The sequence below is a fragment of the Balaenoptera physalus genome (genome assembly GCF_965194825.1).
Source record: "Balaenoptera physalus genome assembly, chromosome: 11".
NCBI lineage: Eukaryota > Metazoa > Chordata > Mammalia > Artiodactyla > Balaenopteridae > Balaenoptera > Balaenoptera physalus.
This window is the reverse complement of record NC_138896.1, coordinates 2,611,338-2,634,990: the sequence shown is the minus strand read 5'-3', so window position 1 is coordinate 2,634,990 and position 23,653 is coordinate 2,611,338. Positions and strand designations below refer to the sequence as shown.

The 23,653-nt window shown below is 48.7% G+C and overlaps 1 long non-coding RNA gene across 3 annotated transcripts; it reads right to left on the bottom strand.

Annotated features, from left to right (window-relative positions):
- Positions 1–5,903: 5,903 nt before the first annotated feature.
- On the bottom strand, positions 5,904–23,468 carry LOC309637916. 3 transcript variants are annotated; one of them, XR_014250858.1, is made up of 4 exons: positions 22,959–23,468; positions 9,266–10,774; positions 7,511–7,559; positions 5,904–5,992 (listed from the first exon to the last, which is right to left on the bottom strand). It is a non-coding gene; the product is annotated as an uncharacterized lncRNA (long non-coding RNA). The 3 variants fall into 3 exon arrangements; XR_014250857.1 differs by having other exon boundaries at positions 7,511–10,774; XR_014250859.1 differs by lacking the exon at positions 5,904–5,992 and having other exon boundaries at positions 6,775–7,562.
- Between the last annotated feature and the right edge of the window lie 185 nt (positions 23,469–23,653).

Below are 23,653 nucleotides of genomic sequence, written 5' to 3'. Positions count from 1 at the left end.
ATCCTAAAGGCTGGCAGCCACCAGTACTGGCTGGGGGACATCGACTGTGTTAGGCCCGGGAGCCAGTGCTACTTCTTCAAATGTTTACCTCACCCATCATGGCCACTCTGGGTGAATGTTAACAAGGATGTTAACAAGCAAAAAGGGGGAAACAAACTCACCCCCGGGTAAGTGAGAACAAAAAGACACAGAACCATCCTGCCACTGCCCAGGGGAAGAAACAGGCATATTGAAATCACTCCCACTTGGGCAATTATACAGAACTTCCCTCTCATATCACATTTTCCAGAACTGTGCCAGGGGGTTACCCAACTGACCAAAGTTCTACACGGATCACTCTCTCTCCTTTGCCCATGAACTCAGTCCGAGGCGGGGGTAATATGGGAGGTGGGAAACATTTTATAGATTTAATTTAGGGAGACTATTCATTCCATGAGCCTTTGCAGAGGAAGGCACTGTCAGGGGACCCCTGCCACCACTGCGGGGGGACCACGGGGCATGCGGGCGGCCTCTTCCCAAGGTTCTATATCAAAGCCCCCAGGCTGGCCTGCGCAGAGGGGAGGGAAAGACCGCAACGGCCCCGATCCTGCCACCTGGCAACGCAGGAATGGAGTTACACTGCCGGCCCCGGTCCCACCCCGAACTTCATCCGTGGAGCTAAGATGGGGCAGCGCAGAAGAAAGCTCCCATAATCGAAGTATTGTTTTGATAAAATACTTTTATTTTGGAAAAACCGACACTTAGGAGCACTTCCAAGGGAAGGCGTTCACTTCACACTGATTCGCCAGGAGAGTAGAGAACCACATAATTTCCATGGTGACAAGAGGAGGGTCCTGCTGGGAGGGGCCCTTTGATCAATCCTACTTAGGGAGATAATCCGGGGAAAACTCAGCTGAAGAAACTAGACCCTCTGTTCATAAATGCTCAGCAACGTCCCGATTTGGAATATTTAGTAATAGAACTTACGTCTGAGAGTGAACGGGTGTGAGGTCACGGTCAGGGGGTAGACCCAGCGCCGTGGAGGTCTCTGGACCCCTCCTCACTGCAGAGCTGGCCAGACCGGAGCAGCCCTGCTCACACAGCTGCCCCCCATCACTGGGAGGAAGTGGGTCTCGAGATAATCCCGCCCAGAGCGTCCCATCCTTCCGTGAGGAGCAGCGAAGCACTGCAGTGAAGAGCCCACGTGGATTCTGGACTCAGGCTGCCGGACTGGCATCTTGGCTGGGCCGTCACCACCCGGCAGTTGACCGAGAACCTTGCGCCGTGTGATTTGGAAGTAACAGTGCACAGAGAGCAGGGAAAACAGGGCCGGCACAAGCACAGCTCAGTAGCAGCTGTTCACAGCATGCCTTAGAACCAAGCAAGAGGGGTCCTGCCTTGGCCCCAGGCTTCACGGGTCCCCGATCTAGCCCCGTGTCTGCTGGCGTGAGGATGTGCCCACCTGGAGCCCACGACTCTTTGTCTGGACTACGTTCCGGGTCATCGGGAGCCCAAATTTCCTGCCCAAACTGCCTGTTCCCACCTTCAGGGCCTACATGGACCCGTTCCCCAGGTCTCTCCTCCTGGGGTACCACACCCCAGGCCCTAGGGGTAAAGCAGGGCAGCTATTGGCGGGCTGTGGATGGGGCTGGGAGGCCTCTCGGGTGTTGGGGAGGAGAGGAGGCAGGTTGCGGGCTGAGAGCAGGTGAGCCCTGCACCCCTGCGTGTTATTAACCTCAAAGGGCCAGAAGTCCTAAATTTGAACCTGGTCTTCAGGTCATGATGAAGGTATATGTGCAAAGGCAGGAGGACAAGAGCTTGTTTTGTTCGACCACCTGATGAGTAACTTTTAAATATTTAGGCCGACAGGGTGAGGGCCTCTGCTCGTGCTTGGCCTTAGGCCCCACGAGCGTTAGGGCAGAATGACTCCCACAGTCCGTTGCGTTTCCATCACCAGCCACTGTACCAAAGGCCCCCGATGCTCCCCGCTGGACACGAAAGTCCACTATGTCCTGGAAGCACACGTTTAGGGCTTCATTATGACATGTGTGCTTTAAGGGAAGCTCGAACCCAGCGCTGAAGAAACAACAGCACGCACAGGCCGCAGCCCTCGGGCAATGGCCATCTCTGCCCCCAGAAGGGGAGTCGGGGGCCCCTGCTCCAGTGCTACCCCCTTAGCAACGCTCAGCTCCTCCCCGTCCCAGCTTCTCTCTGTGTGTCTCTGACACCGTCATCCCCCTTCTAGAAACTTACGCTACGGAAACAAGCAGGATGAGACTGTGAGCCCCAAGCCCAGGGCAGTGATGTCTTCCTAACCCCAGGAGGGTGCCTGGCGCGTCGTGGGTTCACAGTGCACGGTTACCGAATGTGTGAAGGGGTGGCCAAGGATCTGGGAAGAAAGACATTTACTGAGACATTATTTGTAACAGTGAAAATATGGAAACAATCTAATGCCCAAAATTAGAAAAATGAGGAAATGAAATATTGAACATCTAAATGATGGATTGTTGAGCAGTCGTTAAAAGTTATCTCTTAAATTCCAGTGGGATGGGAGAATTCTCACAGTAGAATTTTAAGCAAAAAAGCAGGATTTAAAACCATATATAGAATATAAAGCATAAATCTAATTGTGTGTGAAGAAACGCACATACACACACACAAATACACACACACATCGACTAAATCAAGGTGTTAACAGAGTTGTTTTCTATAGTTGTGGAATTCTGAGCAATTTTTAATTTTCAATTCATTCTTTTGGTTATTTTCAAAATTTTCTACAATGTCCATATGTGCATATATTACTAAATTAATTTTTTAAATAGAAAACCCCATAAACACAATTAAAAGTGAAAAAGGGTACCAAAGAAAAATTCTGCAATATACGTGTGTCATAAAATTCCTATCATTAATTTATAAAGAACTCACATGCATCAAATAGCAAAAGATGAACACTCTCACAGAAAAATGGGGCAAAGCCTATTGTGGCAGAGATGAGCTTTCCACCTGAATCCCTCACCCACACCCCGAGGTCCTGGTTTCAAGCTGAGTGCCTGCCCAGCTGCACTGCACGTCCCGGAATCCCCCGGAGGAAGGTGTGGTCCTGCGACCAGGTTCTTTCCAGAAGAGAATGATGAAAGTGGCATGTACCGATTTTATGACTGGCCCCAAAACCCTGGGGGTAGTTTATAAAACAATAGAACCCCATTTCTAAACTTAACGTATACTGAGCTATTAACGAGAGCTCAGCACTTCACACACATGATCTCATTTAATCCCATCAACAACCCCTTGGACAAGTATTATTATTCTCCACACTTTAGAGATGAGAAAACTGACACCAAAGACTGTTTACACTGTGGCATGTGGTAGATGTATGTACAGAAATGGCCTGAAGAGTATATTCAAACATTTTAGTGGTTATTTCTGGATGTTCAGATTGTAAGTACCATATGTTCATGTTTTCTCAACAAACATGTATTACTTGTATAATTTTTAAATGGTAGAAAACTTTTAAGTGACAATAATTCATTAGAATTTTATGGACAATAGGCTGCACAGTTAAGAAATTAGCCAAAGAACTTTCAGAGGAGTATAAATTATCCTTCCTCTCTCTCTTTTTTTTTTTTTTTTTAGTACATTCTCTGCACAGAAAACAATTTTCACTTCCACAATTGTAAACCAAATCTGAAAGCTTCAAAAGGAGGTCAGACGATCTAATAATTACTGCGACTTAAAAATGTACCTTGCCCCTCTGAGGGAGGGAGACCCTCTGAGTCACCATCATCTTATAATGATCATGACCTACAGCCTGGGTCATTGAGTTCATAACAGATATACCAGCATTAATTAGCATGCTTTAAACCAGGGGTTGGCATGCTTTTTCTGTAGAGAGCCAGATAGTAAATATTTCAGGCTTTCAGGTCATACGGTCTGTTATAACTACCCAGCTGGGCATGGCTGTGCCCCAATAAAGCTATTTACAAAAATAGGCATCTGAAGGACTTTCCTGGTGGTCCAGTGGTAAAGAATCTGCCTTACAATGCAGGGGACGCGTGGGTTCGATCCCTTGTCAGGGAACTAAGATCCCACATGTGGCGGGGCAACTAAGCCCGTGAGCCTCAACTAGAGAGCCCGGGTGCTGCAAACTACAGAGCCCACGTGCCCTGGAGCCTGCACGCCACAGCTAGAGAGAAGCCCGCGTGCCATAACGAAAAATCCCGTGGGCCACAACGAAGATCCCACGTGCCACAACTAAGACCTGATGCAGCCAAAAAATTTTTTTAAAAAAAAGCATCTGGCCTCTGAGCCATGCTTTGCCAAGCCCTGTTTCAGACTCGCTATTCAAAGTGTGGACCAGCAGAATTGCATCACTGGAGAGCAGGCCAGAAATGCAGGATCCCAGGCCCCTCACAGACCTGCTCTTCAGAATTTGCATCTTTAGTAGGATGCCCTGGTGATTTGCATGTTCATTCAAGTTTAGAAGCTGATTCTCAAGCATGGCTGCTCACTGGTGTCACCTGGGGAGTGTCTGTAAAAAGCACCGATGCCCAGAGATGATTCTGATTTCTCTGGTAGGGGATAGAGCCCAGGCACGGGGATCTTTAAAAGCTCCAAGGGGATTCTAATGTGCAGCCAGAATTGCAGACCCATAGACCTGGTCACCTGAGCATCCCTAATCGTGACTCAGACCCAAAGGACACCGCCCATGAGAAAGACAGAACATTCAGAATCCCTGGCTCAGCCATTGAGAACGAAATGCGCCTTGTTTGCCCCTAACCCTGAGGACAAGCCCTGTGAGGACCCTTCCACCAAAAGGGGGGGGGGCTGCCACTGCCGGTTCTCGTTATCTCTAGCAGGTTCCTGCGTGGCTTTCACAGACTTGGCCACGGAGCACGCCGGGCCCTGGGAGCTGGGCCAGCCACACACAGCGAGAACCCGGCCGCCATGATTCAGCTCCAGGAGGACATGGAAATGCCTACATGTCACTAATCCAGAAAGGACGGATGACCGCGGGAGTCGGGAAGGATCCCGTGATCAGAAAGCCTAACCTTAATTTCACTGCAGAACATATTTACAAGAAGAACAAACGTAAAGATGCTGAACGCCAGATGGAGTCCTTCGGAAGTTTCTTGGGGGGTGGGGAGGGGGGACGTGATAGCATGAGTTGCACCGCTCAGGTCCGTTGGGGGACCACCCAAGGCAAGGCACCAGTGAGAGTTTACAGTTTATTAGAAAATCGGAAGCTGCTTGTGCAGAAACTCCAAGTGGGTCAAGAACAGCAGTGCTACCTGGAAGTGATGCTCAAACCTGATCCACGGGACCCGAGACTGCATCGCTGTTTGGAACAAACCAACAGGCCAAGGTTCAAAGCCTCAGAACGACGCCTGCTGAGGTGTTCGGGGGCCAGGTGTCATGGGGGCTGCGACTTGTACTCAGTAACTGAGTCTGGGTGCTGCAGCTACTCTGCCAACTCTTCTGTGCCCTAGTAAATTAATAAATAAAATGGGCGGAGTTTAAAAGTCTCTGTACTAGTTATCAGGATAATGCAAATCAAAGCCACAACGAGATACCACCTCACACCTGTTAGGATGTCCACAATCAAAAACCAGAAAATCACTTGTGTTGGTGAGGATTTGGAGAAATTGTGACCCTTGTGCACTGCTGGTTGGGACAGAAAATGGTGCAGCCACTTGAGATAACGGTATGGAGGTTCCTTAAAAAATAAGCAAAGAATTCCCGTATGATCCAGCAATTCCACTTCCAGGCATATGTGTCCCAAAGAAGTGGAAGCAGCGTCTTGAGTAGGTATTTGTGCACCAGAGTTCACAGCAGCGTCATTCGCAACAGCTGTAAAACACGACCCAGCGACCTTGGCCCCCGGTCAGCTCGTGCTGTGTGAGTGAGTCCTGCCCCTCCACTTACCTGTGCGTGCAGGTGAGGGCGTGTTCATTCATATTTGCACCTTCTATCTCTGTGCAGAGCTCCTGGATCAATTCAGTTGCTTGGAAGACATCTTAGATGGGAAGGGGTCAGGGAGTGAAGGGGACAGAAGCTTGGTTAACATCAATGCGGAAGTGTCCCACCACGTTCCAGGAAGGCCACAGAGACTGCTATGCATTGCAAAGCTTCCAGACTGGCGGGTAATTAGCCATGGGCCCCCTTGGTGCCCTGGCCTCCCTGGCCCCTCCCCTAGCACCCCCAGATCTCTCCATGAGCTGCATCTAAGGGGTCACCCGGCACAGCTGAGAGCCGCTGGAACCCTCCTCAGCCAACGCCCAAGCTGACCCTTGGGTGCCCCTGCCTTGCATGTTGTGGTATATTTTGCGGTAAAAGTTCCATTTGTGTTGATGGTTTCAGGTAAGAACAAACAGAAGAGAAAATAATGACAGCTAGGAGATCCACAGGTGCAGAGTACGCTGGCCTGAGCCTCTCAGGGCCCTTCCACCACGACCCAGCGGAGCCCTGGGCCCCGGCAGATGAGTTTCAGATGCTCACCCGCCGTGCAGAAGTGAGACCACCCTGGCAATAAGCAAACAGGGGGCGGCAGCCTCCTGGCACGGAAGTGCTCTTGGCTCTGTGCCAGTGGGGTGAATCACACAGGGCTTTGGAAAGCTTCCTGGCGAACACGCACCTAGGAAAGATGGTTCGTGACAAGTGCCGGCTGGAACCGGAACGACCAACCGTTGGAGGGAGCTCACCGCTTGGCCAAGGGCAGGCTTGTCCCGCCTGAGCGGACCCTGCAGAGCGGCAGCTCCATCGCCGCAGTGCACTTCAGGTCGTATCAACGTGGTGAGCTCAAAAATAATGCATACTTAGCATTTTAAGAAGGAGAGCCATCGCTGTTTACCGTCAAATGCAGACACCGGAGTAACCTCAGGCTGGTTTGGACATGCAGGATGGGAGGCAAGGACCGTAAAGGTGGTTTACAGGATTAATTAAGACACAAATTAGTGCAGTTTGTCAGATACCGAAATACTGCCTTGCACAGCACGTTTTCCAGGGCAGAGGCGATTAGGGGCTGGAAACCATGGCTGGAGTGAGGGGAACGTCGTACCCGAGGACCCACTACTCCACACCCACCGGGGGACGCAGTCCTGGGCCTTGTACTGGTACCCAAAGCTCAGCTTGTCCAGCAGGACGGGGCTGCTGGTGTCCAGAGCTGTGGGCAGTGTGAGAGATAAAGTGTCTCACACACACTCACACACACACCTAGACACACACACACACTCACATACACACTTATATACACACACTCACTGTGAGGCCACGAGAGGTTCATGCCTGGATGGCGTATAGAAATAATAAGTTAACGTGAATGTGGTTTCAAACACAGACACCGATTTCAGTTATGAGTGAGGGATGAAAGTCGGCTGAACTGGGTTAACTCAGACTCAGACAGCCTTTCTGGTACAGAAAGGCTCTGTTTTCGTGCCAAGCGGGCGGCCTGGGCAGGACGAGCTTCCTGAGGCTTTGGCGGCTCCCCCTGCCCTCCCACCTCCACGTCTGGCAGCGTCGAGCTGCGTGTACTCACACGTCTTGCTGACTCCACCTCATTCTGTTCTCTTAGAAGGAACTTCAAGCTGCTGCATGAAAATTACATGTTGGTGACGGGAAAATGAAGCAAACCCCCAAAGCCGCTTTCCCGACCAGCTTTCCGTGGTGGAGGGGGTCCTACGGGAGGCTGGGAGGCTGCGGAAGCTTTCTTCCTGCCCTGCTGGCAATCGTCACTTACTGATCTATTTACTTGGAGGAGAAAAGAGCTGACAAAAGAGGCTGTCTCCCGAATTCTGTGTTGAATAAATCAGCAGAGTGCACCCCTCCGGAGAAGAGGGGCGGCCCTCAGGGCATCAGGGCCATCACCCCCAGGCCCTTGAGGGAAGCTGCTGCTGCGGGGGGCACCTCGAGGGCCCTGATGTGGGTCCCCCCGAGGCACAGAGCCAGAGAAACCCCAGCAGGCCCCGCAGGCTCTGACCCACAGCCCCTGCTGTCCTGGGGGTCTTCAGGGCAGCTCGGCAGCTCTGCATCTTCCCTTACTTTCTCGGCCGGTTCAGGGGCCTGACTACTCCCTCCATCACATCCAAAGGACAGTGAGCTGGCCCGACGGGGCCCCAGAGCCAGAACCGCTGCCCTGGGCAGCTCCCCCTCAGGCCCCTCCTGCTCCTCGCGTTTCCCTCCCCGTCCTGTCCTCTCTCTTAGACGATCTCTGAACTAGTGTCCGGAGCTCCAATTTCCCTTGAGCCGAAAGTTCGCCATCTCAGACTCAACCAAGCCCCACCTGAGCTCAGGGGCTCTCCCATCCCCTCGGGTGCCCCTCCCCCATCAGAGGTACCATCAGGCAGGAGCACAGCTCACGGCCCTGCTACCCTCCCCCAGGCCCCGCGTCTGGTCGGTGCCAAACCTGACATCAGTCCCTTTTCCACGTTCCCTCTCCCGCCCCTTTCCTTCTGTTTCCAAGCGGACTTTCTGACTCAACGGACTCCTACCTGCCCGCCCTGCCCCACCAGAGACTGTCCCCCAATAGCGTAGAGCACAGCTGCTACCGGGGGCTCCCAGGGTAGGTCTGCTCACATCACACATGCTCTCAACACACGTGCCTGGGCATGCACACACACACACCACACGCCACTCACCCACACGACATACACCCGACACACCCAGATACAACCACTCTCCCCCAGCGCACGTGCACACACACTCACCCACACAACATACACCCGACACACACACACACAACCACCCTCCCCCAGCGCATGTGTACACACACTCACCCACACGACATACACCCGACACACACCCAACACACACATACACAACCACCCTCCCCCAGCACACGTGCACACACACTCACCCACACGACATACACCCGACACACCCATACACAACCACCCTCCCCCAGTGCATGTGCACACACACTCACCCACACGACATACACCCGACACACACATACACAACCACCCTTCCCCAGCGCACATGTACACACACTCACCCACACGACATACACCCGTTACACCCATACACAACCACTCTCCCCCAGCGCACGTGTACACACACTCACCCACACGACATACACCCGACACACTCATACACAACCACCCTCCCCCAGCGCACGTGTACACACACTCACCCACACGACATACACCTGACACACCCATACACAACCACCCTCCCCCAGCTCACACGTACACACATGCACACACACACAGCTCTCCATAACATTCAGAATAACACCTCCAAACAATGCCCTGCCTGGCATGCAAAGCTCCCACGTTAGCTCCAACCCACTTACCCAGCCTCTTCTCCCACGAGCCCCCGGTCCAAAGATGACACGTTTAGGCACCATTTGAAATAAGCCCATTACTTGCAGTGGAAGGAAGTTTTCCATGGAATACTTTGCGGTTGTCCGTCTGTTCTGTAGACAACAACAAAAGCTGTATATATACACACCCACACAGGTCCACATACACAGACATGCACGAAATAGATGTGTTATAGATACTTTTATGTATTCTATAGGTTTCTATAGAATATATTTGAATGTACAAAGAAGGTGAAATTGCGCAAATGCCGGCTCCGCACCCTTGTCACCTCTGGGACGGTGGCAGGGGTGAGGATGCCGTCGGCACCCCCATCTCGGCTCTCAGCATGGCGGCTGTGACCCCTGATCTGCGCGTCTGTCCCCGACTGGATGGAGGCCCTTGGGGCAGGGCCGCAGCTTCACCTGCGTGTTGTCAGTGGTCAGTGTGAGGCCGGGCACAGAGCCAGCGCTCAGGAACGCGTGTGGGTGGAGCTTGCGTCTCCTGTAAGGCACTGTCCTCAGGCAGGACCTGGGGAGCGCTCTGTACTGGCGGGGGTGGTGGTGACAGTGACAGTGATGTGGGCGTGGCCTCCAAAACCTGCATTTGCAAAGGTGTCAGCTTTCACAGTAACTTGCAGGCAAGTTTCAAAATCCTTCAGGCAGAATGCTTTTTTGGGCGTGTGCGCTTTCCTTAAGCCGCTGTGGACTCCTTGAAGACACGGAGCATTGGGGAGAAGGCCAGGATCCTGATGGGGTTTCAGGCCTTAGGCCTAATTGCCCCCAAACTCCTTCCACCGCTAAGCCTGTCACAGTGTCCGATTCAGCCCCTTGGGCTGCTGGTTCACGGCCACACGTAAGAATCACCTGCGGAGATTGATCCTGACACTGGAAGCTTCCACCAAAGAGTCTGGTTAACGGGCTGCGCTGGGCCTGGGCATCCCTTTTTTAAAAGTTGCCCCGATGACTCTGATGGGCGGTCGGGACTGAGAACCTGGCTGAGGTACCAGGAGCCGCAGAGCCTCCCGACCCCTTCCCGGTCCCAGGAGCATCTCTGAACCTGTTCCAGAGGGTCACGTCATGGAGGTGCTGCCAGCACCTGCTGCTACTTTCCTTTTAAAATCATAAATGAACCAAACAGCTATTCAGAGATTTCCCCTTTACTACTGGGCAGCTTGCAGCTCTGAGAACTCATGAGGGAGGCCCCGTGGCGGGCGTGGAGGAGGGATGGGACTTTGTCACCCAGTTCGCTGAGAACAGCTGGCCGCGCTGCCTCTCCTGACAACATTTACGTGAATTTTCATCTTAGTTTTACACTGTGTGATTCATGCCCGCAATGGGCCATTGGTGAAATCAACAAAGCATTTGGAATACGGACATTTAAATCCAAGTTTATGAAGAAAATAACAATCATTCCTCACATACGGTTCCAAAATTTTACCAGTTATGTTCAATAAATTGAAATTCTTACAGGATGTCAGTTCAGTATCTCCAAACCATTGTCTAAAAGAGAAAAAACAGTAATCATTGTATCCAATTGCTTTTCCATTTATTGAAATTAAAGTTTAACAAAAGAAACACCCTCTCCCTTATCTTATCATTTTGAAACAAAATCTGAAAATTCTTTAAAACTTAAGTCCATGGTCCACTTTTGATGCCCTTAACGTGGTTAAATTTCAAGCTGCATTGTAATATTTGTTGTTTGCCCAAACCAAACACAGTATAAAAATCACTTAAAAATTGGTTTGCCAAAAAATTCTGTGTTGCTTTTTGTATAAAATTAAAGTATGTTACATATCACAAGCCACTCGTGAAGGGAGAAAAAGTAAAAATGCATCTTACAAATTATGATCATCATTAATATTACATTAGAAATACTTTATGACATCCTTTGATATACTGATCTGAAATAAGATACTAAAATTAAAATGACTTTTGGCTAACATCATGTAAAAATTTTTTTTAATTTTGAAGGACTTTTTTAATTTTGAAGGAATTTTCAGATTATATATTACATGAAAGGGGTGCTTGGGTCAAAAACTTTGGGGAAATGGCATCTCTTCCCCAACTTGATTATTTATCAGAATTACACAAAGAAACTTCTGGGCCCCTGCCCACCCCCGGCTCCATGAATCAGAGTCTCCAAGAGATGCTGGGGCACCTCTATTTCTTGGGGGGGGGGGCACTTCTATTTTTAATAAGCATCCCAGACGATTCTGGGGATGAGCCTGGTGTAGAAAACGCCCATCTTGTCAGAAAGCAGGTCCCGAGGCAAAAAAAAAGCCATAAAAGGAAGTGTCAGCTGGCAAAGCACATAGTTGGCAGAAGGAGGTTTGATGTGAGTGTGGTCTTGCCCTGGAAGGTCTTAGAAAACCTGCCTGAAGACACTGAAGGGATGGATAGACCCAGGATTGGGTGACAGTTGAACCTGCACATTACTGCAAACCCACAGACCCAGTGACTCGACTCTGATCCGTCCCTTACCGTGGAACCTAGAGAAACTCATTTGCCTCTGGCTCCTCATCTGTATAATGAGGATAAAAAAAAAAAAAAAAAAAATCAACCTCCAAGGATTGTGCTAAGGGTTAAACAAAATCATTTGGGCAAAGCATTTGGCCCCAAAGCAGCTAACCCTAAGTGAGAACGCAAAGAAATGGAAATGACTTGGAAGAGGGATTTTGGCTCTGCCTTTGACCTACTTCAGCGAAATTCTGATTGTAGTTTTTGCAACTGCAACCTGTCTGTTGTCCTATTCTTTTAGGGATGGACGGTTTCTTCATCGATCCCAGCTATCTGGGGTCCCATGCCGTTTCAGTCGGCTGGCACTTCAATCACTGAACTCTGTCTCCAAGGCTGCGAAATGGTTATTCTCTGGGCTGATCAAATGAGAGCGTCTTGGTGAAGGGGGCTAAACAATGCTACATTAAGAGCATAGTTCCTGCAAGTTTCTCTGGGCGAAGACGAATGTTCGAGAGAAAGGGGAGTTTATTCTCCAGCCTCCACTGAGCAAGCAGAGACGTTGGGCTGCGGGTAGGGGCCACTCATGCTGAGATCTTTGATTTATTCTCCCCACAAGGCATGCTTTCATTTAACATCTTTCAGAGATGAAAATGTAATCATTAGCTCAGCTTGCAAATTGGAGGTGCGGTTCTAAAGCCTGGAGAAAAACTCAGCGGAAGCACACAGGCTGGTAATGAGATCAGAGGTGCAACATTCAGACATCGCACAGAGTAAAATGCATATTCAGGAAGCCGGAGGTGGGGTCCCATGCGGACCAAAAATATGTTATGCAAATACAGTGTGTCTGTATTAGTCAGGGAAGTGATGCAAAATAGAAAGAAAGCAATCTCGAGGTCTTTGTGTTCCTTAAAGAGAAGGTGTGACTGCTCCAGAACTGTGCCCCTGAGGGGATGCCTGGCTGTGCAGGACATGGATGGCTGGCTCTGCGGAGGCACCTGGGAAAGACCCCCGCCTGGCACTGAAGATGCAAACATACGGCACACTAGGGTGAAAAGGGGGGAAAGAAGGAGACGGTTATTTTCATCTTTATCCTCGTCGTTCGCACAGTTACACTCAATCTATTGTGAGAGCTGACTGTGTTTTTCTATCTCTTCCTTTCTTTCAGACACAATGCTCTTGACTGCTGAAAATTAGTGGTGCATTTCAGCAAAACTCTTACAGCAAAAGTTTACCACGCGGTGATCATTCTTTTCATCGGAAGATTGAAATTGGAAGATTGGGACATTCCTGTTCATAAAGTGACATATCCATAGCTTCTCTCCTTGATGAGTGTTTCCCCTAGTCAACAAGCTAACTAAATCCAGGACAAGACATGTGTATGTGAATTTTATAAAGAGAACAGGAGGTATTTGCTATGACAAGTTGAATGTGCTGCTCTAAATTTACTACACAGGTCCCACACGGGGGCCCCTAGAGATATCAATCTGTAAGTGAGCTCATTACCACAGAGAAAGGTCCCTTAAAATGGGGGAGAAAAAGTGGTGCAGAAATGAATGGTCTGATGTCTGGGTGTGCAGCTAATACCCCAAGCCTTATCTCCAGGGTGCATTCTAGAAAAGGAATAGACAGCACGGCCATCTACTAAAAATGAAACAGGGCTCTAAAGAGCTCACACCGATTACAGTCAGGGATGCGGCAGCTACTGCTTCCAGTCTGCCACAAATTTCTTCCACTTTGAAATTAAACCCTGGTGGCATTAAAAATTGATAGATGAACTCATCAGAGGTACCTGACCAGCTTCTGGAATATCATCTTCCCTCTCTCCCAGTCCTCAAGAGCCAGGAATTCCTGATCTCTTGGGCTAACAAATCTAAATTTAAAAAACATAAAGGAAGACTCACAGACATAGAGAACAGACTTGTGGTTGCCAAGGGGGTGGGGCTGGGGGAGGGAAGGGCTGGGAGTTTGTGATTAGCAGATGCAAACTAGTATATATAAGATGGATAAACAACAAGGTCCTACTGTATAGCATGGGGAACTATAGTCAATATCCTGTGATAAACCATAATGGAAAAGAATATGAAAAAGAATATACATATATATGTATAACTGAGTCACTTCGCTGTACAGCAGAAATTAACACATTGTAAATCAACTACATTTCAAGAAAATTTTAAAATAAATAAAAATAAAAAACATAAAGGAAAACCCAGACCACCTGGTTACTTCTCAAGATCCAGAGGGATTGTTTACCTTTTCTGAAGAAGCACCAAAAGTTCAGACAAATTCCTGCTAATTTTGGTGCTGTTCTCACTAGATTTATGACCCGGCAATAAAAAATCTGTTGAATCAGTGAAGGCGTGAGTGGTGAAAATAGATGGACATGTGACAAAGAGGGACTTTTACAAGGAAAGAGAGATTGTGTTGATGAATATTTAAAAAAATTAAATTAGAGGGGTGAAAAAAATGACACGTTAAAAAAAATAACTGCTTAATTGGGTAAAGAGTCATAAGTTTTGAACCTGGATTTGTAATCAGTGAACTGAAAAGAAAAAAACAAAAAACCAACCAAACAAAAAAAGCCTTCTCTTGAGATCACCAATAAAGTCACAGAAACTTTTAGGAGTTTCATTTCCTTAGGAAGTGTGCTCATTCATACCACGTTGTCATAGAAACATTTTTTAAAGTGTTTTCCGGCCATTTTGTTGTTTCACTAAAAAAGCAGGGGACCACCAAGTACTGGATCCAGAGGAGACAGAAAAGTTCCCTCCTGCCCACTCCCCACAACTGAAAGAATTCTGGACCAGTTCTTTGACTTAAGAGTTCCTGGAAGTGCCTTTTGTTTGAAAACACTGACTGTTGCTCCCAGCTGGGAGCCAATTCAGAGGAAAAGTTCAGCTATTAAGGAACAAACCTTGCAGGCAGAAGGAGGTGGACGGTGCAAGCTTCCTGTACGATGGAGCATCTAATGCGTGATCATTTCGAATATGTGTAAATATTTTTACCCACCTTATTAAAATGCTTTTAATTCTAGATTTGCATATAACAGTTAAACGGTGTAAAAAATGGTCTAAATAACACACTTTAGGCCTATTTGTTTTCCTGTGAGCCTATGACTTAAACAGGGTATTCCCAGATTCCATGTCATTTTCCCCAGATGGTCATCCTTCCTCATTACTTATGCCTCTTGGGGTGAAATGAACAGCCAGAGCAATGGGAAAATGAGGTGATTTAGGTATGCTCGGTTTCTGCCCCAAATCCTTAGCTGTCAATTTCATTCTTTTATTCGTTGTTTTGGAAGCCACTTCGAACACTTTTTGGAATGAAGTGGTTATAATAAGTAATTGAACCCTTGGTATGTGTTTGTATTCCAGGCAGAATTGCATTTTTCTAACATGGGACTTTAAATTGTTGGGATAAATTGGAAAAGAGTCTCCTCAATTCCATTTGCTCTCAATTTGAAAGATACTGACTACATGTCAAAACCCGTTTCCCTGAAAGCGACCAAAAGCAGCAAAATTAATCACCAAGAGCTATTGTCATTGAAGACTAGACAGTGCCTAACTCTAGGAGGTCATGGTTACGGGGGTGAAGTATGTGGAGATCACGCAGACCTTGGCCGTTTGCCTGGAACAGGTCCATACCGCCACGCAGGTAGACCAGTTCTCCCAGGGAGACGGCCTTTAATAACACCATCCTGCAAGGGACAGTGTGGGCTCCACCACGGCAGCTGCTTTGGGTGGAGTCTGTCCTTCAAACGTGTACACTTAGCAAACCCAGAAAGCAGCCTCACTTACTGTCAGATCTGGATCTGCTGACATTGAACTTGGAGGGTTACGAGTATAATCAGACTCAAAGGAGGTGCCGGTGGGCTGAACTTTAAATAGATTATTAACAAAGAGCAAAGCTTGACAGAGCAGTCTGCAATTGCTTGCCTTCTAAACTGCAGCTCAGCCCAGAGTTGGTCATCAGACTAGCACTGGTTTTCTAGAATATATGTGTATGTATATATATATATATATATATATATATATATATATATATATATATATATATAATATATATCTGGGGAGGTGATGGTGGAGAGAAGGTCCCTCAAGCATGAACTTTCCACACACACACTCTCTTCTCACTGAGGGTCAATATAAGCAACTTAAGCAATTTTAAGTAAGGAGGAAGCAAACGTTCCACATATCCTGAGCTCATCTTCAATCACTGGCCCGAATCGGATGTTTTCGGAAAGCAGTGGTTCCTCCATCTCTTTAAAAATTTATTTACTAATTTTTTCAATCTTATGACTTCTGCTCTGGGCCAGCTGAGGCCAGGTCATTTGGAATGTTTGAGTTCAGGAGCACTTGGGAAAAGAAACTTCCATTATTTTCCTGTCTGGGTGAGTGTCAGAACAATTCATCGTAACAACTAATGCAAATGTACTTACTTCTATAAAAGTCAACTCCTTGAACCGCGAGGTGGGCATTTGTGCCGTTGCCCTGAGCATTTTTTCTGGTTTCAGATCACTGAATGCTTTGTGCCTGTTTAAGCCCCATTGGTGAGGTACTCACGGTCCTGAGATAACGGATAGCAGAAAGTTGGCAATTAGCTGAAATACTTGGGATGTGCAGACAACCGAGTGAAGTCACTGGGGCTGCCACGTGGAAGTCAACATCCAGGCTGATCAGAGAGTCAGAGAGAAGACTGAAATCAGAGGCTCTATGAACACGGCCTTGCCTGCACTGAGCCCATGTGGGAATGAAAATACAAATGCCCACAAATGCCAAAGAGGAAATCAGGATGTGGGAATCTGCCTCAGAAAGGAGGGTCACCTGTGACTCCTGTGTATGATAACTTCAAACATGATCTTGATGGACATTTCCTCCCATTTCCTTAGACTCACCCTCAGGATGAACCAGAATTGTCGTGTCGAGATGGCAAAGGGAAATAAACAAGGGTCTCCCGCCCCAGAAGGATGTTCTTGAGATTCCAAAAGGAAGGACACAGTGGGGCAGGAGAAAGAGTTTATGCCTTGGAAAGAGGGGAAAGGAAGAGGCTGTCACCTGGGGGGTGTGGCCGGGAGCGTGGCAGTAGGGATGCTCTGGAAGGTGGGCGCGAAGTGAAGTGGGAATCCGGAGGACAAATGGCAGCCGGCACGCGCTGCCCGTGGAAGCCACACCACGTGGGATTGCAGGTGGTGAGGAGCTGCTCGTTCTGTCCTCACCGGCTCAGGAGCCTCATGGACCCCTGCCTGCCCTCTGCTGTGGACAGGATGCCCACCTCTCCAAACACCTGCTGAGCCCCAGGACTGCCCCATATTTCCTTTCTTAAATGGCCCAAATCATATAATTTCCCCCCAAAGTAGGTCCTTGCTACTCAGCAATGCCGTTGGGGACAAATCAAGCCCCTCTATGTGGGTGACACTGAGTGGCCAAATACATCCGCCCTTTACAAATTTCTGCTCCTTTTAATCAAAGTTATAGACACTTACTTAGTCCACATCTTTTCAGAAACATCTAGTGCATAAAGTGAGGGGCAGTGGGATTCAGCCTTAGTCTTTTTACCTAGGAATTCTCGCTCACCTCGTGCTAAGTGGCCGATGGTGCGAGTGGATATGTAAGCTGCACAAAATTGACGGGAGGCTGGGGCATATAGACGTGAGCGGATGTCAAAGGACGTGAACATCGACCCAAACCTCCCCCGTTGATTTCTTGAACAAGCCGGAAGTACCTTCGTCTCCTTTTCATTCACTCATAGAACGCAATGTGCCCAGGGTACCAGTCTAGACTCTGGGTTGTGAGATGCAACCGATGCAGATACATCCAGGAGAACATCGCTACCCCCAGGAGCATGAATAACTTTACAACCAACATTCACTACAGTTAAGTGATCACTATTTACTGTAACGTAATGTTTTACACTATGTAAATGTAAAAAACATTTTACACTGAAAAGTGTAAAACTCCAGCAGCCCTTCCCAACAGGATTATTTCGTGCTGTGACTAAGACAGATAGTCTTAAACAGTCTTGGGTTTTCATTGAGTTTTTTCAGTATCATGTTAAAAAATGGTGACTTAAGTTTATGTAAACACCTCAGCTGCAGCGGGGAAGTCTGTTCCTCAGGCCTTAAGCAACAAATTCCATCCTCAGAAAAGGGGTATCGTGGAACGGTATTCCGGGTGGCAAGAGCCCACAGAGGTGAGGTCAGCGGATATGAGATTAGGATTCCCTGTAAGTAACAGGGATGAGAAGGAATACATGGATGAAAAGACAAATTCAGAGAGAATTCACGCCCCAGTGAGGCGCAGCGGTCATCTGCAGCCCAACCTTACTTTATAGTCTGGAAACTGAGACGCTGAACACAGTGACTGATCAGTACAGCCAGCTCAGCGTCTGTGGTGATAAAGCAGAAGTGACGAAGAGAGAATCTGCTTAGATGAACTTTTAAATTTCCTTTGAATTACTGCAGCAATGCTCGCTTGTTGCATTAAATTTGGAAAACGTGAAAAGTGCGCAAAGGAAAATAGAAAGTCTGTAATCCCATTCCTAAGAGATGATCACCATGAACCCCTTTTAGATGGTTTGATGCCTGGGATTTGGGTCCCCAGGAAAATATGGATTTGATGATAAGACTCTGAAACCCTCCCACATGTCTCATTGCTGGGAATCGGGGGACGGCGTCGTTTTGGTGGGAGGAACAGGGTGGCTCAGTCATTCGTTTCCCTCACTCACTTTATTCATTCAACAGATTTTAGTGAGCATCTACCACGTGCCAGGCACTGTGTCAGGCATTGCCCCTGTCCTCATGGAGATGACATTCCAGCCACGAAAACATAATTAACTTAGTTACGATCATGAACCGATGAGGACACCATGAGATGGGACAACAGGTGGCCTGACACCAGACTTGCTCTGTCTGGTTGAGGCTAGAATCAGCCTTGCTACTCAGAGCGGCCTGCAGAAAATGAGCTCTGGGGCCTCCTGGGAACTTGTCAGAAATGCAGACTCTCAGGCCCCAGCCACTGAATCAGGATCTGCTTTTTCACAAGCTCCCAGGGGATTCACAGGCCTATTAGGGCTTGAGAATCACTGGTCTAAAGGATGTGGGACTCCGCAGTCCAGGGGGGCGTTGCGGCAGGTAAGGCCCGCCAGGCCTGCGAGCCTGACACCCACCGTCTGCATGGGAGATGCTTTGGACCCAGCAGAGGAAGCCAGTGCGGCTGGACCACAGCCAGAGGAGGCTGTGGGATCAGCCGGGAGGCCTGGGTCTGGGGCCAGCCCTGGGTCTGGGAGCACTTCAGCCCCTTTTGGAGGCCCCGTTTCCTCATCTGCAGGGGCCGTTCTCCTCCCCATCCCTGAGGGCTGTCAGGAGAGTCAGACCGGTCACTGTGCCAAAAACATTCACAGCGCTGAGGCCTCACCACTGCTCCTCATTTGAAGAGGGACGAAGAAGAGCTATGTTTGCAGGGCCTTCACTGACCCGCCTCCCTGTGGGCGGAACTCAAAGCGAATTATTACTCAGCCATAAAAAGGAACGAACTAATGCCTTCTGTAGCGACATGGACGGACCTAGAGACTGTCCTACTGAGTGAAGTAAGTCAGACAGAGAAAGACAAATGTATGATATCGCTTATATGTGGAATCTTAAAAAATGGTACAAATGAACTTATTTGCAAAAGAGAAATAGAGTCACAGATGTAGAAGACAAACTTACGGTTACGGTGCGGGGGGAGATAAATTGGGAGATTGGGACTGACATATACACACTACTATATATAAAATAGATAACTAATAAGGACCTATTGTAGAGCACAGGGAACTCTACCCAACACTATGTAATGACCTATGTGGGAAAAGAATCTAAAATAGAGTGGATATATGTATATGTATAACTGAGTCACTTTGCTGTATGGCAGAAAGTAACACAACATTGTAAATCAACTATATTCCAATAAAAAATTTTTTAGAATCACGGTGCCCCTGTAACTAGTTTACCCAACTCATCACAAGCACAGGCAGTGATGGAAAAGACGTTTTAGCTCCAACTTTGCATATGGCGGAGGTACCATGGGGGTGGGGTGGTTACGAATTGTGGAACCGGTGGGGTTAGGGCCCCGCTGCGGCCAGGAATGCCTCCCCACCCCCGTCTAACCTCCTGGCTTGAGCCCCCAGCTTCCTACCATGTTTTCCGATGCAGAACGAGGGGGACATGGAGGGTGACCTGGAGTGACCACCAACCTTTGCTCTTTCTTTTCTTAACTGTGAGGGTTAGGGAGCAAGGACAAAGCTTACAAAATAATCTAAGCCCAAACAAAACATCCACAGAAGAAAAGTAAACAGAAAAATGATCATCCCTTCAAAAGTAAAGGCCTTGAATTTCATGAAGTCTTTCTTTTATTCCCATTTGTTACTCTTAAGAATCAGATTAAAGTATCTGGTTTCCCAAGCGCTTGCCTACAACCAGGGCTCCTCCTCGGACACACCTTTGTAATTCTACCCACCTTGGCAGACAGGCAGGTGACCCAGAGAGCTTTTATGTAGCCTCAGGCACCGAGCTACCCAGTCAGCCCGACTTACAACCTGAAACCACCCGTCTTTTCTGTGTCTGTTCCTGATGTTTATGCAACACAGGTTCTCAGAGGTGTAACGGCACACTGCCTGCCCTCTATCATTTTATTTGTCCTCACAGCAGACATGGGCTTCTTATATTTTTGTGTTCAATTTCTGATACGTGGAGAGGCAAATCCAGGCAAAGAGAGTTCAGGCGCGCCGTGTGAGATGATACATTGGACTTGGTGGCTGGGCTGGACCAGAAGTCAGAAGTTCTAGTACTTATGTCAGAGATTCTTTCATCATCATCATCATCTAATATTTAAGCAACAGAAAAAGCCTGAGAAGAAAACCTCACTAGGACCTAATCCCACTTCCCAGAGTCAAGCACTGGGCACACTCTGGCTCTTGACTTCCAAACTCTCACAGCACCGAGATACCCCCTTAAGACGTTACACAGGTAATACGTGCATCCGTTTAATTCAGAAATGTATACAAGAACACTACAGATAAAGCAAAAGTCCCTGTTGACATCTTCCCATCTTGACTTTGTTCACTACCCCATAGGCACCTTGATGGATTTGGCAGGTATCTTTCCATTTAGTATTGTTTTGTCATATATATCCATATAACTGTGCTGTACCCATAGTCATTTTCATTGACAGTTTTTTTCCACTGACATTTTGTTTTTGAGATCTATCCATACTTTTAGGACTGATTCATCTTCTGTGGCTGTATAGTATTCTATCACATGTATGTGCCACTAATTTATTCATTCCACTTTTTTAAAGTATTTTTTAATTGAAGTATAGTTGATTTACAATGTTAATTTCTGCAGTACAGTACAGCAAAGTGACTCAGTTATACACACATATATACATTCTTTTTTATATTCTTTTCCATTATGGTTTATCCCAGGATATTGAATATAGTTCCCCGTGCTACACACTAGGACCTTGTTGTTCATCCAGTCTATATTCCATTCTACTTTTGATGACCACTGAAGTCCTTTCCACTTTCTCACCGTGGCAAACACTGCGCATTTCTCTCAGTGCCCGTGTGGAAATGTTTCTCTGGACTTATTCCTAGAAGAGGAATTGTTGGGTCACAAGGGCTGTGCACTTTCAGTTTCAACAACAACGGCCAAACTGCCTTCCAAAGAGCCTTTTCCAACCCGGACGCCCCGAGTCAGTGCGCGAGGATATGTGTCTCTCCATAAGCCGGCAAAAATTCCTGTTCTTGTCAGACTTGCCCAAGTATAATTTTCCAAAGTTGCGTATGACTCTCAAATCTTTCTACAAATATGGCATGCACATGGGCCAAAAGTTTACTCACCTCATTAACTAATGAGGACATTTGTAAGATGAAAAAGCTGATTCAAAGACCATTTGAGGAAATGGGTTTACAGAGTCCTTAACCTATATTAAAATAAGATTGCTAGGCTAGATATAAACATGGTTCATGTCCTACAGGGAAGTCATTATAACCTTTGAAGTTACCTTTTCTTTGGGACAAAAATTATTTGCATCTCTACCAGGCACAAATCTACAAGTCGGTACATAACCTTATAGAGACTCAGCTTTTCATTAATAGTAAATAGCAACATCAAACAACAGTACATTCTCCTAGAAAAGTAAGTAATCCTTGGGCTTTTAAACAACGCTTCAATACGAGGTTGAAAGGAGCACTATCCTTTTGGTCTTATTTCCAGATTTTGGATAATTTCTTTTAATAGATTTTTAGAAATCTGTATCAATGCAATGGATTAAAAAGTGGCAGTTGTGTTTTACTCGGAATTTCTGTAATGATTAGTGACTTTTGGGCAGTTGTTATTTTTACTTTCTAGTTCCAGGTCTCTTTAACAAACAAATATTGCGGACAGGAAAAAGCTTCCTTCTCTTTAGTGACCAGAGTGCCTGGCACAACTTTAGAGCAGCCTCACAAAGTTAGGTCTCCTAGGCAACAGGGAAAAGAAGACCTGATTGCTTCTAGGACAGATTTCTTGGATGCATAAAAACACCTTCCCTCTGGTCGCAGAGGTTCTGCTCAGCCCAGTGGCAGTGGGAGAGGGGGTGTGTGCCCAGGGAGGATGCGAGTGGGGGGAGACCTCAATGGGGCTTTGTGGGGGACGGCAGAACTCAGCTCTGCCCGCTCCCTCAGCCTCTACCCTCAGGTCCCTCCTGCGGACTAGGTGGTGAGTCCATCAGTTACCAGCATTTACTGACTGTCGCCACGTTGGGGGGTCTCCAGGTTGTGGAAAACACCTTCTCTTCCCAGTTCACAAGGCAAATGGGAGGTAAAGATAAACTTGGATGAACTTTGAAAGTCTGATATGGGCAAGTCACTGGAGCAGTCTGAGTAAAACCTGGAGGCGGTGATGTGCGTGTGCGTGTGTGTGTATGTGTGTGTGTGTAGCAGTGAGACACACCTCTCAGTCTGGACCGAGTCACGTGACCGACAACCCCCGGGTCTGGATCGAGTCACGTGACCGACAACCTGCCCTCGGTCCCCATCGTTTCTGCACCCTAACTGTGCTTTCGATACTTTCCAGGAGCGCAGAGCGCTGACGGGCCTCGCCCTGGCTCTGCCTCCCCAGCCTGGGGCGATGCGAGGTCACCCGAGACCCTCTAGAACCAACTTCCAATACTTGAACTAACCGGATTCTTTAATTATCGCTCGAAATTACCTCCCAATTAGGAGCAGCCTAAGGAGCAGGCGGCCGTGAATCCCGGTTCTCCACGGGGCAGCTTCCCCGGGTCCACTTCGAAATCTCTCCGGCTCACCAAGCGCCCCAGCTCACGCGGGGACGCTCTTTCCGAGGGGACCCTTTCCCACCGCCGGCCCGTCCCACTTCTTAGCAGGGGGTCCACTCTCCTTTTGGGGGGACCCTGTGGCTGGCTGGCCCGGGCCTGCCGCGTCGTCTGTCCCGCCTCGTCCCCATCTGTCCCCAGCCGCGTCCGCGCCGTGGCCGGGCGGTGGCGCGACTGGAATGCGCGGGGGACGCGGGGCGGGCGGCTTCGGCCTCCGGCCCGGCCCAGGGTGGATGGGCGGGCGGCGCGCAGACGAGAACCTGGCCGACAGCACCGGCGCCGGGTCCCCGGAGCGGGTGCGCCCCGCCCTCGCCCCCCTCCCGGCACACGTGCAGCTTCCACCCCCGCGGGTCGGGTGGGGCGCGCAGCCCCCCGACCCGACAGTTTCCGAGGATCGAGAAACGGAAAGAGAGAAGTCTCCCCGGGAGCCCGCCCTCCCTGCCCAGTCTCGTCCGGTCCCGGCCGGCGGCTCGGGGCCCGGAGGGGAGGGAGGGGGCGGGCGGGGCGGGGCCGGCGCCCGGGTTTCCGCCCCTCCAGGCGGCCGGGGGTCCCCGCGGCCCCAGCAGCGCGG